The sequence below is a fragment of the Gorilla gorilla genome, chromosome 2 (assembly GCF_029281585.2).
Source record: "Gorilla gorilla gorilla isolate KB3781 chromosome 2, NHGRI_mGorGor1-v2.1_pri, whole genome shotgun sequence".
Taxonomy (NCBI): domain Eukaryota; kingdom Metazoa; phylum Chordata; class Mammalia; order Primates; family Hominidae; genus Gorilla; species Gorilla gorilla.
This window is the reverse complement of record NC_086017.1, coordinates 34,679,688-34,698,918: the sequence shown is the minus strand read 5'-3', so window position 1 is coordinate 34,698,918 and position 19,231 is coordinate 34,679,688. Positions and strand designations below refer to the sequence as shown.

Genomic DNA, 19,231 nt, shown 5'->3' with positions numbered 1-19,231 from the left:
GAATATACTTCAAGAAGAAAAATGATTCCAAAAGTTTAAAATGAAAAAAACAAAAGGACTTGTATGTAAATTTTTTAAAAATTCATGAATAATGTTAAAATGTGAGATTAGAAAAAGATAGCACCAAAATCTTGTATAACAGAAGCATATAAATTTGCAAGAGATTTACCCCCATTAATGCATTCTAAGGTTTACATATTGTTTGGGAGGAGGTAAAGATGTTAATAAGCATTAGATTTTGACGTGTTAGGCATAATTGTCTATTTCTAATGTAACAACTAAAAGGAGGGAAATGAGTGTATAACTTTTAGTGTAGTAGAGTAAAAAAAATGTGATGAGAAAAAACTTTAATAACAAAATAGAAGGCAAAAAATGAAAATATACAAAAAGATCAAGACAAATATAAAATATAAACACAACTTAAAATTGTGGTAACTGCTATGAACATAAATGAACTACATTAAGTAAAACTAAAGACTGCTAAAATCCAGTTACATGACATTAAGTCTAAAAAAAAAAAAAAAAAAAAAAAAGCTATGTAAAGAGGCAAAATAAAATTGGAAGTAGAAAATAGAAAAGAAATGAGTCAAAATCTAATCAAAATGATCTATAAAGCTATATTAATAGATTTCATGATAATAAGCATGACTAGCAATACAGAGAATCACAGCAACATGTTGAGAGTTACTTCACCAGGAAGATAAAACAAGCTGTACGTAAACTTATCTGTACCTGTTAACCTGGCTTTGAAATATCTGAAGGGCATTATAATGCAACTATATGAGGAAAGAAAGTCATCATCCTGGGAGATTCTAACAAATCTTAGTAATCAATAAATCAGCAGATAAAAAGAATCACCAATGAGGAACAAAATTAATAGGGTTGAGTTAATGAACATTCTTAGCACAAAACAGTATACATTTCATACAAATACAGAAAATAATAAAATTGAACTGCATGCTGGGCCATAAAGCAAGTCTCAACCAATTTCAAAGAATCAGTAGTACCATATTGTTCTATTCTCTGATGAAAGTAGTCATCCCTTTATATCCATGGGGTATTGGTTCCAGGACCCTCCAATACCAAAATTTATGAATGCTCAAGTTCCTATGGAGTAGTATTTGCATATAACCTACACACATCCTCTTCTCATATATTTCAAATCATTTCTAGATTACTTATAATACCTAACACAATTTAAATGCTATGTAAATAGTTGTTATACTATATTTTTATTGGTATTTTGTTGCTTTGCTATTTTTAACTTTTCCCCTGAACATTTTTGATCTGTGGTTGGCTGAATCCATGGATGCAAAACCTATGGGTACAAAGGGCTAACTGTACAATTTAAGCATCAATAAAATTCTTTAAACTACACTTAGAAATGTAAAAAGACCCCTTACCCGATTGTCAAAAGTAGGTATCAAAGACATAAAAATATTCAAAGATAAACAAATAATAATGCCACATGCGTCCAAATATGTGGGATGAAGTAAAGTCACTCATTTGGGGAAAATTTATAGCTGTAAGTTATATGCATATATAGAAAAAAAAAGGGAAGGCTGATAAATAACAATTTATGCAGAAAGCATAAACCCAAATAAAAAAGTATTAAATAAAAATACAGACAGGAATTGATGAATTAAAAAAACTTACTGTAGAGAGAACCCACAATCCATTTGGTCCCCTGAGAAGACTAAAAAAGAAAAACACAGTAAAATCTCTGTCAAGAATAAGTAAGAAACAAGAATGGAATAATATATTAATGTTTAGGATAAAAGACAACTGATAAGAAGTATAGAGATTTAAAAAGATAATTGTAACAATTTATATATAAATAAAACTGACTCAAGAAGAACTGAAATTCCTAAATGGTCCTATAACCATTAACGAAGTTAAATGAAGTTAAATGAGGTCATATAACCATTAATGAAATTGAAGAAAAAGTATGTTCACAAAGAAAATTCTAGGCCTAGATGGTTTTATAAGCTATTCATTGACATAAGAGATAATTCTAATCTTACAAAAAGATAAGCATAATAAATCAAATGTAGAACAGGTTTCAATTAGCACAGTGCATGGGCCAAATCTAGTTTGTCATCTGTTTTCATAAACTTTTATTGGAATATAGCCCCACTTTTTAAAAAACGTATTGTCTGTGCTATAACTGCTTTTATGCTAGAATAGCTGAGTTGAATAGCTGTAAAAGAGGATGTATGGTCCACAAAGCTGAAAATTTTGTTTGGCCTTTAGAAAAAGTTTGCTGATTCCTGATACAAGACGTTAGAAAATAACTGGTGTGAAAACAGGACAGTAAGTGAGAGTCAAAGCGCAGGGATGAGTAAGGGATGTGCATGTGTGTGAAGTCTGTAATATTACATAGGGTAGAGAAGTCTATACAGAGTAGGTGCTATAGTTCAGATGTTTGTCCTCTGCAAATATCATGTTGAAATGTGATCCTGAGTGTTAGAGTTGGGGCCTGGTGGTAGAAGTTTGGGTCATGGGAGCGGACCCCTCATGAATGGCTTGGTGCCCTCCCTGTGGTAATGAGGGGGTTCTCACTCTATCTGTTCATGTGAGAGCTGGTTGTTTAATGGAGGCTGGCACCCCCTCCTCCCTCTCTTGCTGGCTCTTTCAGCATGTGTCACAACTGCTCCCCCTTCACCTTCCACCATGGTTGGAAGCTTCCTGAGGTTCTCACCTAAAGCAGATACTGGCACCACGCTTCTTGTATAGTATGAAGAACTGTAAGCCAAAATAAACCTCTTTTCTTTATAAATTACCCAGTCTCCGGTATTCCTTTATAGCAAGGTAAAATGGAATAATAGAGAAGGTGAGATTTGTGTGAAGACTTGACATAGATGGGGGGATTAGGCAAGTGGATTAGGTAAGAACATTCCAGATAGAAGAGCTGAAACAAAGGCAGCAAGGCAGAAGCCTGCCTTCTGTGCTCAAGACATAGCACTGAGACAGTGAGGCTGCCACGGTGTGCAAGGGGGATAATGGTAATGGTGGAGGAAATCAGAAAGGGGGTATGTTGGAAGTGGTGGAAGTTGAAGTTCCTTGTATGTCTTTGTAGGCCATTCTAAGGATTCTGGCTTTAAGTCTAAGTGAAATGGGGAATCATTCGAGGACTTTAAGAAGTGTCATGACCTAACTTACTCTCTACAAGAAACACTAAAAGGTTATGTTGAAAATAGTTTGTAGAGGGGTAAGGGAACAAAGCAGGCCCCTTTTCAAAGTCAAGAGATGACCGTGGATCAGACCAGGGTGATGATAGGGTAAGTGGTGAGATGGGATAAGATTCTGCATCTATTTTGAAAGAAGAGCTAATAGGATTTCCTGAATGATTACTAGTGAGGCAATAAAGAAAAAGGAGTATAGAATAATCCCAAGGTTTTGTTCTGATTAGTTTAAGGAATAAAGTCACCAATAACAGAAACTGAGAAGCCATACATGGTGCAGGTCTGGGGTGTGTTCAGAAGACAGATAAGGAGTTTAGTTTTAGACTTGTTAAATTTGAGATATGTACTAGGCATTCAACTAGAGATACTAAGTAGAAGCTGGATATCCAATCTGGTGTTTAGGCGAAGACACTGAATGCAAGACAAACTTAGAAGATGTTAGCATAAAAGCCAAGAATGTAAATGTTGATAAATGAGTAAAGTCCAAGAACTGAGCCCTGGGACATTCAATCTACAGATTTTGGGAGAAGAAGACCTAGAGGGGTGCGTGAAAAGGAGCAATCACTGAGAAGAGGAAATGTAGGACATGGTAGCGGGGGAAGGCCCTAAAACCCAAATGAAAATTGTGTCAAGAAGGACTAACGAAGTTTGTCAGAGGTTGATAGCTAAAATAGGATGGAGTGAGAATTGACCATTTGATTGACCATCAAGAGACTTTAAAACTATGTCGTCTCAATATATATTCTTTAAAAAGACATTAACATCAACAACTAAAATAAAAATTCTCTGAAAATTAGGAATAGAAGTGAATTTCCTTAACCTAATAAGGGGTTACTGTATAAAAAACTTCAAACATGCTGGTTAAAAATTCTCTTACAAATTATAAAGAAGACAAGGTTGGTCATCAACATAAGTTCTATTAAAAAGTGTACTAACAATTAAACCTGAACTCATGGAATTAAAACAACTGAACTCATAAAGATAGAGTAGAATGATGGTTACCAGAGGATGGGAAAGGGAATGAGGAGGTTCAAAAATATAGTTAGATAGAATAAGATCTAGTATTTAAAAGCACAACAGGGTTAATATAATCAACAATAACGTACTGTATATTTTAAGACAATGAAAAGAAGGGAATTAGAATGTTCTTTACCCAAAGAGTTGACAAACGCTTGAGGTGATGGATCTCCCAATTACCCCAATGTGATTATCACACATTGTATGCCTATATAGAAACATTGCACACATCCTGTAAATATATGTGCCTATTATGTACACATATTTTAAGTGTACTAGAGTTCTTAATCAGTGCAGTAAAAAGTACTCATCCACACCTCCACCAAAGACATACATGCAGGGCAAAATGAGTGAGAGAGAACAAGAATCACAGATAATATGATCCCCAAAATGCTACAATCAAATGATTAACATAATTAGTTTCTAAAGTTTCTGGATATAAAAATTAATTCTATAGGTAGAAGGCTTACACTGCCAGAAATCAAGACTTAGTATAAAGAAATATTAAACAAAGCAGTGTTGATATAAATTTATAAAAAATAAAACATAACTAAGAGCCCAGAAAAATACATACAGAAATTTGACTTATGACAGAAACACTATTAGTGAGATAAGTTTGGACTATAAAATAGTGTTGGAACAATTAGTTTTCCTATTATGGAAAAACAGAATCCCTACCTTCACATCAGTTACAGACATCAATTCCAAATGAATTATGTGAAAGACAAGATTTAAAGATGTTCATAGGAAAACAATATTTCTATTTTTAAGAGATTGGTCATAAAAGAAAATAAATTAGAATGCATTAAAATTAATAAACTGTATTCATCAAAAGACACCATAAAGATAGTTAGAAGACATGCTTCAAACTGGGAGAAGATACTTGCAACACAAGTAATTAACAAAGATTAGTCTCCAGGATATATAAAGAACTTTTAGAAATCAACAGAAAAATATCACAGGTGTTTCATGGAAAAATGCAGCATAAATGTTCACTGAACATGAAGTGATAATACAACCTAATTAGTAAATTAGTAAATGCCAACTAAAACTAAAATGAGGTTTTCCTTACTAAGTACGGAAAAATGAAGTTTCACAATATAAAAGGCTGATGAACGTATAAAACTGGAATACTCATACACAATCTATTGTTTCAGCTTGCACACAAATAGCAAAGTGATAAACCAGGGAATGATTAACACAAAATTCAAGAGTGTTGCTAAAGTTCTGTTAGGAAGAGAGGATAAACAGAAATACAATTATGTTTACTGCTTATTTATAAAATGCAAAAAATTTAAAAATATTTTAAGGTCTAACAAAAGAGAATGAATATGCTACGCTATGTCTGTATGATGAAGTATTATGCAGGTATTTAAACATCACAATTCCAAAGAATAACGACAAGAAATTCATAGAACTGTCAATTTACAATATGATTCTAATTGGGGGAGGGAATAATTCATATGTATATGCATTTTGTAAAACTAGTTTTGTGAAGGGATTCATTCTCTCCTTCAGAGTTTTACTCTATTTTTTATATTTTCCACATCAAGCTTGTTATAATTATTGAATCAAAAGAAAATAAGTGTTTTAATTTTCTAAAAATCAGGAAGCATAATTTGATTTGCCTTAATTTTACATTTATGTGAAAACCATAAATTCTACACTCTAGAAATATGCTGATTGTACTTCCTTTAAAATCTTTTTCCAATACATCAAAATATTATACACAAATACTAAAGTTGACCAGATTTGTAAACCAACTTAAGACACATTATGAAAAATCTCACACATGAAGACTTTAGTTGCTATTAGTGATTTTAATTGTACATTCTGTGTAAGACATTTAAAATAACATCATACATAAATGAATAAGAGACTATACCTTATTGAGAATTATTCTGAGTTTCCTGGATGAGAGAGAGACAACATGAAGGGTGTTGATGAAAAGAGTCAAACTCTAAAATATTTGAAGAGATTTATTCTGAGCCAAACATGAGTCACCAAAGGCCTTTGACATGGCCCTCAGAAGATCCTGAGAACATGTGCCCAAGGTGGTCAGAGTACAGCTTAATTGTATACATTTTAGGGAAACATGAGACATAAATTAAATACATATAAAGTGTACATTGGTTTGGCCCAGAAAGGCAGGACATCTGGAAGTGGCAGGGTGGGACTTCCAGGTCATGGGTAGATAAAGATTTTCTGTTAGCAATTGATTCAAAAAGTTATTGTCTATGACTTAGGAATGTCTGGGTTAAGATAACGGGTTGTGGAGACCAAGGTTTTATCACACAAGTGAAGTCACCAGGTAGCAGGCTTCAGAGAGAACAGATTGTAAATGTTTCTTATTATACCTAAAAAGTCTGTTATACCAAGTAATTCCAAAAGGGAAGAGGATATAATGAGGCATGTCCAACCACACCCACCTTCCCACCATGGCCTGAACTATATTTTTCAGTTTAACTTTGGGATGCCCCTGGCCAAGAGGAGGAGTCCATGCAGATGGTTAAAGAGCCTTAACATTTTTTTTGTTGTTGTTTGTTTACAAGAGTATTGAGTTCTCGTTTCACAGAAATAGAAATGGAAAGTAGCCACGACAGAGTTAATATATAAAGTATTTTGAAAAGAATTCACTTTTTAAAAGCCTTATCAGCCTTATAAATGGATTAAATACTAAGTAAGTTTGGCATCATTTGTACAAGTGTGTTTCTGAGGTGTCTTCTATTCTTGTTGTGTATTAAATTAATTATTTTGATCTCTAAAACCTAGATTTTCTATATCCAGACAATAGCATCTGGACAGATTTTAAAACAGGCTAACACTCACATGTAACACATGCATTTCATACTGTTTTATTGAACCTACATTAAAAAGATTGAAGAGTAAGTGCTAACACAGCCCCAGGAAAATTATTGTAATTTCACAGATAGTTCTTACAACTCGGATATCAAGCCCCGTTTTTTCTGCAAGCCGTCCAGAGATATGGAATTGCATTTTCCTTAGTAAGGATGAATCATCTCCAACCCTGATCACTTCAATATGGGCATCTGTTATCTCAGTGAGCACTTTTATCTCAATGGGGAATCATTTCACAGTCAACTTGAAATCTGCCTATGGTTGACTTGAACTCAATGGCAGTCAATGAAAATTTCCCAAGTGTCTACCATTTCCTTTTGTTGTTTTTGTGGGCTTTTCTTAAGAGAATTTCCAAAGTTGATTTTTCAACTTAATGGACCACTAAAACTCTGGCAGGACCTGAACAAGAAGAGGATAGAGGCATGAGCAAGTATACACAAAAACGACCCTGAGGTCTCCTTCTGAGTTGCTTCAACACTGAGCACACTCCTCACTTCTGCCAGGAAAGGGGCCTGCACCCAAAGTTTTCTTCCCATGAGACCAAAGGCTCCCTCCCCTACAGAAGGGTAAGTAATTTCCACTGGGCTTTAAGGTGTCCAGGTGCTAGGCAGCAAGGGTTTCTGAGACAACTATATGAACAGTCATTACTTCAAAATTGAGTCCGCTTGGTGCCAAGCTAGCCTGACTTGTTTTCCACTAAGAAGTTTCCTCCCTCAAGCTTTTCCTAGGAAAGTGAGGCTGCCTTCGCAAAAATTATTCATAGTGAGAAAATTGTGGCAGTGAAAGATCTCATTTAACCAACTCCCATCTTGCCTTTAGCCTTCAAACTGCCCTTATTTATTCCTGGGCTTGGCCAAACTAACTTTGGGAGCTATTTAGTTTATAGTTTTAAATGATAATAGCCCCTCCCCAAAACTTAACCACCTTTGTAAGGCTAGAAGGATGAGAGAAACACAAATTCTGCTAAGGTGTAGACATAAACAATTGCCAGCCATAATTCCAGAGGTCAAAAATATAAACTTCCCCAACTACTCTGACAGATAACATCACTATTGTAGAACCTAAGCTTGGCCTTTTGAGATGCCTTTTCAGGTTTTTTGCATATCTGATGACCAATGGCTCCACTTGGACCCCCAGACCCTCCTGTAACCCCACCAAATGAAGACCATTTCCCACACCCCTGTGATTGTACCCCCAATCATCAGCAAGCATCCACTGCCTAGTCACTCTCCCTTTCTCCCCCCAAACTATCCTTGAAAAACCCTAGCTTCCAAATCCTTGGGGAGGCTGATTTGAATAATAAAACCCTGCTCTCCCCTTTAACCAGCTCTACATGTGTAAAACTCTTTATTTCAATTCTCCTGATGTGATAAATCAGCTCTATCTGGGCAGTGGGCAAGAAGAACTCATTGGGCAGTTACAAACTGAAAAGCAAGAAGGAAAGAATACTTGCATTTGGAAGAAAAACCCACATACTGTGAGGCCTGCAGATAACTAAGACCTGGAAGCCCCTTGGCCAGTGAGGGAGGTTGGGAGCTCACATATTCCCTTCTCTTGCTGATTCTGGCTTTGTCAGTTTTCCCATTCCCCCCACGAAGCCTATTTCTTAAACCATGCTGTGCGGCATGCTGGAATTCATCTGGAACCATGCGTGCATGAGAAAAGACAATCCAGAGTGCCTTGCCTTGTGTTACAACGGGTCATTAGCTTCTTTCCCTGTATACATGTCAGTTTAAATAGTTTATGAGGCTTCTATGCTAAAGTAGAATTTTAAAGGATGAAGAGGAGTTGAGAGTAGAGTGGATTTGAGGTGTGGGCTTGAGGACTGGACAAGGTAGTCACTCAGAGAAATGGTATGTGCAAAAGCGTGGGGGGATGAGACAGTTCCTGGAATTACAAGCCATTAGGACTGGTAAAATGGAAAGCATAAGAGAATGGTAAGAGATGAAATGAGAGGTTGGCAGGATCAGGTGTGAAGGGAATTGAACGTCAGCCTAGGAGTTAGACTTCATCCTGGGGCCAGCATTCCTCAGATTGGGGTCAGCAAACCACCTTAAAATCCAGAATCCCAGTGGCATTCAGGACCAATGTTTTACTTTTGATGGTGTGGATTAAGTTGTACTACCTAGAAATAGCTTAATTAGGGGGAAAGAGGTCAACTTAATATTTGTGTGGCATATTCAGGCCAAATGTCATTATATTATGGTATAAAAATAAAAGTTTCGCAAGTGTTTGAAAAAAATGTAATAACTGACCCAACATGTCTCAGGCTGCACAATTAGGTCAAAGCCACAATAACCTCACTGTAGCAAATCAACACCCATTCATGCTGCAATAGACAATATTCAGTAAGACCGCAGTGGTGTGTCACATCAATTTAATGTTAATTTAGATTTTACTCAAACTGTGTTTGTATTCACTTTGGTTTTATAGTTGTACAAGAACTATTAACATAGAAAAATATATCTAGGTTTACATTTGTACGTATTAAGTTATAATAAATATAAGAAAATCACCACGGGACAGAGAGGTGGAAGAGTGCTATGTGAGACTCAGTAAAACACGGTCTCTGGAACCAGACTGCTTGGGTTCGAATTCTCATTTCACAGCCTTCCTGTTACATGACATTGTTATTGAAGTTAGATTTGCTCATCTGGAAAATGGGGATAACAGAAGTTTCTACTACACTGGGTATTGTGAGGATTCAATGAGTCAATGCTGAAGATGCTTGGCATAAAAAAATACAGTTGACCCTCGAGCAACATGGGTCAAACTGCAAGCATCCACTTACATGTATATTTTTTTCAGCTTGGATGGAAAACACTGCATATGCAGGTGTACAGGGCCAACTGTGAGACTTGAGTGCACGTAAATTTCGGTATACACAGGAAGTCCTGGAACAAATTCCTCTTGTATACTAAGGGACTCCTATAGTTCATGCATATAATACTGTGGTCCTCAACCTTTTATTAGCGCCTATAATTTATTCAAGTTGATGAATATTATCTGTAGGTAATGAAGGGACCCTCAGAACTTGTCATATAATAGGCAGACATGTATTTCTGGAAAAACCTTTTGGCAGCACTGAAGAGAATAGATTCGACGGAGACGAGAGATTTAATACCTATTTAGGAGAGGAAAGCGAATGACAATACAATTGTGAACAAGAGTCTTTTCAAAGTACAGTTCCTTGACTAGCATTACCTGGAAAGTTATTACAAATGCAAATAACTTGAATCAAAAACTTTAGAAATACTACCTAGCAATTTGTGTTTTCACACACCTTCCAAATGCTTTTGATGTTCTGGGATAGAGGTTGGCAAAAATTTTTTGTAAAAGATTGATAGTAAATTTTTTAGTCTTTGCAGGCAACATGATCTTTTTTAGAGCATAAAAAAAAACTTAAAAAATAATAGCTGTGGCCATATTCCAAAAAATCATTTACAAAACATTAGCAGCCTGGATTTGGGCCTACCAGCCATAGTCTGTGGAGTTTGATGCCAGGAGTTGAGACTAGCAATAAAGAAGGAACAAGGTTGAAGAGTAAACTGAGTTTGGATATGAGACAGTGAGTCTGAGTTGAACACCTGGTTCTGGAACTCGAAGGAAACAGCAGGGCTGGAAGTATAGATTCAGAAGACAGAATAAGGTGCTTACTAAAATGGCATGTGCAAACAACATTGCCCCAGCAACACATGGAGCCTAAGCAAGGAAGAGAGCCAGGGAAGTATCCAGAGGCCTACCAACACTGGACAGCAAAGGAAGAAAAAACGCAAAGGAACAACACTGAATGGCAAAGGAAAAGAACAAGGAACCAGGTCGATAAGATAAACACAGCAAAGGATGGATGGTGTGTCTGACATCAGAGGAGGACAGAACCTGGATACAAACAGTTCCAGCCCCTGCCGTGTTATACAACTTGAATGCCATCATGCCTGCAATCAGAACATCAGTGACTGTGTGCATGCTCAAAGTTCAGTGTTATGGGTGAAACAAGTAAGCTCAGTGCAAGTGCAGCAAAAGAAGGATAGAGGAGCAAAAGTTAGTGAAACTTGTCTACATTTCTAAGCTTAGGGCAGAAAATCACATTCATGGGCAGAGACAGATTGAAAATATACAAGTCAGGGTTAATGAAGAATTGGGATTGGTAGGACATTGAGATAAGGTGGCGCCAAGAGCCCCAGGGAGGGGCGGGCCTTGAACAGGAGAAGGTATGCCTCCATCCTCACACATGGGCAGGAGGAATGGAAACATAGATACAGAAGTTTCTGGGTGGGCAAGAAGTTCAGCTTCTTTATTTTCATAATCTCGATTTTATCAGTGAAGTAAGAGTTTATCAAATAAGATCAGAAAAGTGTTAGTCTAATGACAGGAGGAAAGCGAAGATAAAGCAGCATTCCTTTAAAAAAAAAAAAAAAGTCAAACTTGTTGCTTAATAGAAAATTTCCCCCTCCCCCAGTCAGTGAAAATTAGTGGTGTTCTCTGATTAAATTGGATTTATGAACAGGCCAGGCATACAAGAAATCTTATTCCCTGTTTTCTATTTTGGCATTCACTTCTTGATGCTTTCCTTCCCCTAATCCAGGTTACGCTGACATGATCTTTGACTTTGAGAAATGTCCATTTTAACTGGCAGGCAAATAATATTACACTCCAAAGGCCCATCATGCTAAATGACCATTAAACCATTACACTTAAGAACTGCCTTTCAAGATAGAGACTCCAAGTGCTTCACACAGTATCACTGTTTAACTATCAGCATTTTATAGACAGGGAATTGTCATCACCAAGCTCACATGAATTCCTCTGGTTATAAACAAAACATCTGTGGCTGGTTAGCTCAGTTGGTTCATCCATGAAGTTAAATGGCCAAATCTTGGGTGGAATCCTTGTAAAGCTCTGTTAGTACGGCTCTTTTCACAAGCCATTTGTCTGCAGCCCCAGTTAGATGAGGCATCTCAAAATGGATGCTCCTGATTTGGACAGGGTATGGCTGCCATCACCCCATCAGTCAGCCTCCTCTTTCCTTATTCTTCAGCACATGCTCTGTGTTAATGGGGCTATTCTCCTTTCTGGCCATCTCTGCCTCTGTGCCTTTCCCCACATTATTTCTTCTGCATTATTGTTTCCATCCAAGTCCTCCAGGTACTTCAAAGTTTGCCTCACAATTCCCACTAAAGCTCCAGTATTTCTCTCAGCTGACCCCAGCCTCTGTGAGTCTATGTAACTGAATGGCCTGCTTTGGAATCCACACTCTATAAATTTAGTTGATTATTAAATTTAGTTTCTAACTCTAGGCTGCCGAAGGGCAGGTACCACAGATATAGTACAGTATAATATAAAGATGATATCTTAATTCTACTTCAGGTTTAGTAGAGTAGCCCACTCCTTACACATGGGGCATACATTCCAAGACCCCCAGTGGATACTTGAAACTGTAGATATATAAACCCTATATATGCTAAGTTTTTGTAACCTATAATTGAAATGACTGCTAAGTGACTACCAGACTCATAGAATATACAGCATGGATATGCTAGACAGAGGAAGATTCACATCCCAGGTGGGACAAAGCAGGAGAGCCAGAGATTTTATTGTAATACTAAGAATGACAGGCAATTGGAAACCTATGAATTATTTCTAGGATTTCTGATCTTATATTTTCAGACCTGTTAACCAGGGGTAACCAGAACTGTGGAAAGCAAAAACATGGATAAGGAGGGATGACTGTACTTCCTCACCAGGTCATCTTGGAAAATTCACCCACCTCTTTGGACATTCGTTTCCTTGAAGATGAAAAATCATATAATTCGCTACCTTATACTTTTTAATCACTATAGCCTTTAACAGCACTCAAACACTCGATGACTGGTGAGTCAAAATTCTGTGAGTATGAATCTATAACAAGAGTGAGAAACCAAACCCACACCTGATGGCAATGTGGGTCAGCAGCAGCAGTTCTTTCCTTCATTTTTCCTATTTCCAGCCATACCGTGTAAAGTTGTGAAGAGCAGTGAGTCTCATACGTAGGTAGTAGTGCTACCATTGGAAATGTTAGCTTACAGATTTTAAAAGGTGGTCATTTGATAACCATCTTTAGGCAGCAACTTCGAAAGTGCAGTCACAGTGAGAAGTTTGTGCCTGGTCAGCAGGACAGCTGATCCACTTACATGGAAGGAATTATACATAGCTTGTCCATGGTTTACTGCCCTACCAGTGGTTCTTAAACTGTGATCCAGGGAGCCCTGGTGGTCCCTGCAGGGCATCCAACAAGTCAAAGCTACTTTGCTAGTAACACTAAAATGTCACTTGTCTTTTTCACGCTCATCCTTTCATCAGTTACAGTGCAGTTTTCCAGAGGCTACATGACGTGTGATATCACTACAGCTTGAATGCAGAAGCAGATACGTGAACCCAACTATCTGTTAAGCCAGACACTAGAAAGACCTTCAGAACTGTGGCGGAAAACTTCCACGCTTCTCATTAACTTTTTTGCTTCAGGAAAGGTTTTTTTTTTTATATAACAAGTTATTTATGTTAACAAGAATAAGTTTATTATTTTAATAAATCAGTAAATCATTCTCTTAGTTCCTAATATGGTAAATATCAATAGGCATAACTGTATACATAGATCTTTGAGGTCCTTGATTATTTTTTTCTAGGAATATGAAAGCGTTCTTACACTAAGACATTTGGGAACCACCTCTCTGTATTGATGAAGGTATGAAATAAACACAGTTGTCCTTTGGTACCATAGAGGACTGATACAGGGCTCCCTGAGGATACCAAAATTCATGATGCTAAGTCTCTTTATAAAATGACATAGTATTTGCATATAATCTATGTACATTTCCCCATATACTTTAAGTCAGCTCTAGATTACTTATACCTAATACAATGTAATGCCATGTAAATAGTAGTTATACTATACTATTTAGGGAATAATGACCGGAAAAGCCTATATACATTCAGTACAGATACTTCCTGCCCCCACCAAATGTTTTCCATTGGTGGTGGTTGAATTCACAAGTGAAAACCCTCAGTGGTCAACTATATTTGCCAAATGTAAGACAGTCATGTATCCCTTAATGATGGGGATACCTTCTGAGAAATGCATCAATAGGTGATTTTGTCATTGTGTGAGTTTCACAAAATATACAAACCTAGGCTACATGGTATAGTCTATTGCTCCTAGCAAACAAACCTGAGTAGCAAGTTTACTTGTGTACTAAGTCATTAGTATACAAGAAGCCCCTTGAGTTCATGTAGTTCAAGTTCCTCTTTTTAGAAAGTGACTCAGATAAGTTACTTCACCTCTCTGTACCTAATGTCACACAGCACATTACCACCTGACACAAGTTATGCTTTCCTTTTTAAATAGTCTCAATTTCAACATACTTAGGGGGTATTCTATTTAGAAAACGCTTGCAATGATTTAGAAGAAATTTAAAGACTGCATGCAATGCTCTCTTCTGTAAAGGATTTTTTTCTTCAATCAGCATTCCTCAAATTATTTATTTATGTGTGTATAGAGAGTAAGAGGGAGCAGCAGTGGATGGGTTTGTTTGTTTTCTATACTTGAGTTTGCCTACACTGAGGAATAGCTATGGTCAAACAACTCTTGCCGTGTGTTTGAAAGGAACCCCTTTAATCACACAGAAGCAATAAAAACAGAATGTAAAGAAACCTTCTGCCAAATGACCTGCTGAAAAGCAGCAACCAAGCTGACAGCTCTCTCATGTCCTGTTAACTGGCTGAAGAACTAAAAGAAGGCTGAGAGAAGGTGAGAAAGGTTGGGAGGTTACTGGCTGGGAAGGCAGAATGTCCCAAATGCAAAAGGTTTATTCCTAGAACAATCAGAATCAACACCCAAGATGCACCAGGTGACTTCAATATTTGCCACTGCTCCCTTTTTCCACAATGGGCAGCTAAAGATATGATGCCTACCCCCAAAGAGGCACTAACCCCTCTGACATGGGCCCCATTCATTTTGGGAAATGATTAGTTTAACATGAACATAATACAAGGTCCTTGCAGCATCACAAACCAAGTGGAGGTTCACAGAACTTGACTTGTTTTATTGATCTAGAGGTAGGTCAGCAAACTACAAACTGTAGACCAAATCCATCCTTCCACCCATTTTTTTTTGTTTGTTTTTATTCCCAACCTTTGAGATGGAAAAGAAATTGCAAGGAAAATATATTTTACAACACCTGAGAATAATATAGAATTTAAATTTCAGTGTCTACAAATAAAGTTTTATTGGAACATACCATACTCCTTTGCATCTTATCCAGGGCTGCTTTATTGCTACAATGGCAGAATTGAGTCATGTGACAGAGACCATATGGCCCACAAAAAGCTAAAATATTTACTGTCTAGTCCTTTACAGAAAATGTTTGCAGACATATGATATAAACTTCCAAGTCCCCAAAGTATATAAAACTTACACTTCGGATTTTAATATCTTTGCATATTTTACCCTGGAAAACCTTAATGACTAAGCAAAGCATACTGATTATATTGGTTGAGTCTGGCATTTTGTGAAACATACTAAACCAGAAAGATTATCACATTTAGAAACACCAGAATACAGAGGTTTGAGACCAAAACCTTCTAAAGCAAGAGAGCTGCTTTAGAAGAGTCTGTTTAACTTCCAGGTGAGTACAATAACATGGCACCTGAAGGCATTCTAATGTTTAACTATTTGTTACACCTACACGAGAGTTGTACTAAAAACTTAGTTCACATTTCATCACATGGCTCTAAAACGAAGTTCCACCCCCTGAATCCATTCCCACTTTCTCAGTCACAACTCTCTCCCCAACCTCAAAGAAAAGCAAAACTCTCAAGCTCCCAGAACCACCTTGTTTCAAGAGACATTGCAATATAGAGGAAGACATCAGCTCAATTCTTTTCTCTCAGCTCCTCCTGGCAAGAAACTGCTGCCTTGAGTTGAACTGATTAACTGGAGTAAGCATCCTAAAAACCAGGTAGGGCTGAATACAAAGGGAATTACTGACCATAGCTTCTAATAAGAGTATTAAGGAACTTTTTTTTTTTTTCTTTTTGAGACAGAGTCTTGCTCTGTCATCCAGGCTGAAGTGCGGTGGCAGGATCTCAGCTCACCGCAACCTCCACCTCCCCAGTTCAAGCGATTCTTCTGCCTCAACCTCCCGAGTAGCTGGGACTACAGGCAAGTGCCACCATGCCCGGCTAATTTTTGTATTTTTAATAGGGACGGGGTTATACCATGTTGGCCAGGCTGGTCTTGAACTCCTAACCTCAAATGATCCACCTGCCTCGGCCTCCCAAAAAGTATTAGGGAACTTAAAAGGACTAAACCTGAACATACCTCCTTGCTGCAGATTGTGAGAACAGTCCTCCAGATGAGCAGGACTGGTGACTGTCTTTTTATGATGATGTTCAGGATTCTGCAAAAACAATGGTCTTCATTCAGCAGTCTTAAACATCACAATGCAGAAAAAGAAATTAAAGTAGATTATTCAAAATCTTTGCCTGCTTCTTCACAATACCTCCTTTCCATGATGTGACATAGTTAACCGTCTTGAAATGAAGAGACTACCAAGTTCTTTTGCTAAATCTTAAGCCAAACTGAAACTTCTTCACTGAAGCTGTACCCGTTCACAAGGAGGGAATCACACGATAGGGTACAGCCATCTTGGTTCAGTGCTTCATATTAACTGGGCTCGGGGGGGGGGGGGGGGGGCTTATGTGCTTTAAATGCAAAAGAATTCACACAGGTGGCAATCGTTAATTATAGTGCCCATCCCACTAGCATGGACCTTTGACCCAATAGCAAATTAAAAGTAGATTGGATAGAAGTTCTGCTATAAATCAGGCCTGTGAAGATTTATAAGAAGAAAAAAAAAACATGTTGTAATCTTCTTGGTTTCATCACTTTTTACATAATAAAATAAGTTCTATGGTCTACTGAGAGACACCTCCAATTACTATGTCAGCAATTTTAGGGAAATATGACAATAGTTTCTAATCCTAACATTTTTTAAGAAAGCAAAGTCTTAGGTTCTAAATTGTCTTTTATTCAAAGAATATAATTTAGTTTTGTTAATTTCCTCCTGCTAGGGAAGCTAAATAACTTGCCTCAGAGATCCTCTTTGATTAAAGTTTAACCATTACAACAAAAGATTCCTTTTTGGTTGAGGGGCGGGGAGACAGGAACTTGCTGCTCTGTTGCTCAAGCTGGAGTGCAGTAGCATAATAACAGCCCACTGTGACTTCAAACTCCTGGGTTCAGGCTATCCTTCCATCTCAGCCTCCCAAGTAGCTGGAACCACAGGCACATGCCACCACTTCAAGCTATTTTTTGTTTTGTTTTGTTTTTTTTTGTAGAGACAGGGGTCTCACTATGTTCCCCAGCCTAGTCTTGAACTCCTACGCTCAATGATCCACCCGCCTTGGTCTACCAAAGTGGTGGGATTACAGGTGTGAGCTACTGCACTGAAGTCGAAACAGCATTAGTTAAAGAGGAGTAACTAGTGTTGGCAGAATTTACAAGTAAAAATACAGGATGCTGAGTTGAATTTGAATTTCAGGTAAAGAGCAAATACATCTTTAGTATACGTGTATCTACCATGTAATATTTGAGACATATTTGTATTGGGGACATAATTATGCTAAAAAATATATTTGTTGTGTATCAAAAATTCAAATTTAGCTAGGCATTCTGAATTTTATCTGACGACCCTAGAAACCTCTTTAATTCGAAATGTTTCTGGGTGAACGAGCAGTGGAGGAAAAGTTTAGTGAGCATGTTGCACCTAATCTTGGAAGATAGAAATACTTAAAAACTTTGGAACAGACTCCAGAACCGTTAGGACTCTCAGTTCTCCCATCTGAGGAATGAGGGGTGTGAAGTATAAATGTTGTAAGGAGAAATTTTAAAAAGAATGATAGTCCAGTTCGGTATAAATGGCAACATCCTTGATTTTTTTTAACTTCTTTAGATTGCTTGTGTATGAATCTTACTGATGAGTGTAATTAATTTATTAGTGAATTAAATGAATAAAAACTTTTGGTGCTTCCAGCTCCAGTCATGGACCACAACATGAACTATCAGGTGCAGCTTAGCAACTCAATAATGAGAAGGCATTTTCTCTTCAGCTTTGGTGCATTTTCTCTACCAAATAAATCAATTGAAAGCTCATCTTGACACTCCTCCATCCCCCTGCCCCCATCATTTCAATGTGAAAAGAGGAGACAGATTCAAGCAACTTAATCCAATTGCTTTTTCGAGATACAGACTCCTTAAGTATTGCCTCAGACTATGTCTGACCTCTTGAACTCACAGAGGGGAAATTAAGGCAGAAAAATCTAGCAGTTCAAATTGTTGTAGCTTCAAGACCTGGTAAGATTTAATCTTTTTGGTTCCCCAAGGCAAATAAGGTTGAGCAAAATAACCAGAGAGTAACATGTTGAAGAATGGTTTATTTTTAAGGACTGAAAATGGCCCCAAACACCAAACATTTAGGAGGGTAGAAGCTACAGAAGTTCAAGGTTATTTAGTTACCAAAGCATAACGACATAAGTCAACGAATCAGGAGAGAGGTGTTGAGTGCAAAGCAAAAGAAAACTTAGATAGATAGTCAGGTACAGTATAAGGAATCTTTTGCCTTGTATAACTTTAATTTCAACGTAACCATGGCGGACATAATACCATATCTACCTCCGAGTTACTTTTATCATGCAGTGGGTCAGGACATGTTTCTAGTCCTTAATACTATTGATTGGCTTCCTCTGAGGAGTCCCCTGAATATTCAATCCAGGAAGCCTCGCCACAAAGTGACAAAACCCTCACTATAATCCCCAAGCATGCCATGGTAGGTCTAAAACCTGGCTCATTTTGGGGAAGGTCTTAGAGCCTCATGGATGAATTTTTATCCCTGCAAAATTCCACTGCTAGGGCATTTCAAATAATTTTAAAGGGATCATGGTACATTTATATGAGAAGAATGAAGATACTCAAAATATTGTATATATTCAAGAGTCACCTAGGAAAACTTGTCGTAAATGCAGATTTCAGGCCAGGCACGGTGGTTCACGCCTGTAATCCCAGCACTTTGGGAGGCCGAGGCGGGCGGATCACAAGGTCAGGAGATTGAGACCATCCTGGCTAACACAGTGAAACC

The 19,231-nt window shown here is 37.4% G+C and overlaps 1 protein-coding gene across 1 annotated transcript in view; it reads right to left on the bottom strand.

The window, feature by feature from the left end:
- RARB (retinoic acid receptor beta) overlaps window positions 1-19,231 on the bottom strand; it is a 767,532-nt gene that overhangs the window by 721,686 nt on the left and 26,615 nt on the right. Inside the window, exon 2 of the mRNA XM_055383341.2 lies at window positions 16,417-16,495. The gene's annotated coding sequence lies outside the window, so the exon portion shown is untranslated. The remainder of the gene's footprint in view (window positions 1-16,416; window positions 16,496-19,231) is intronic.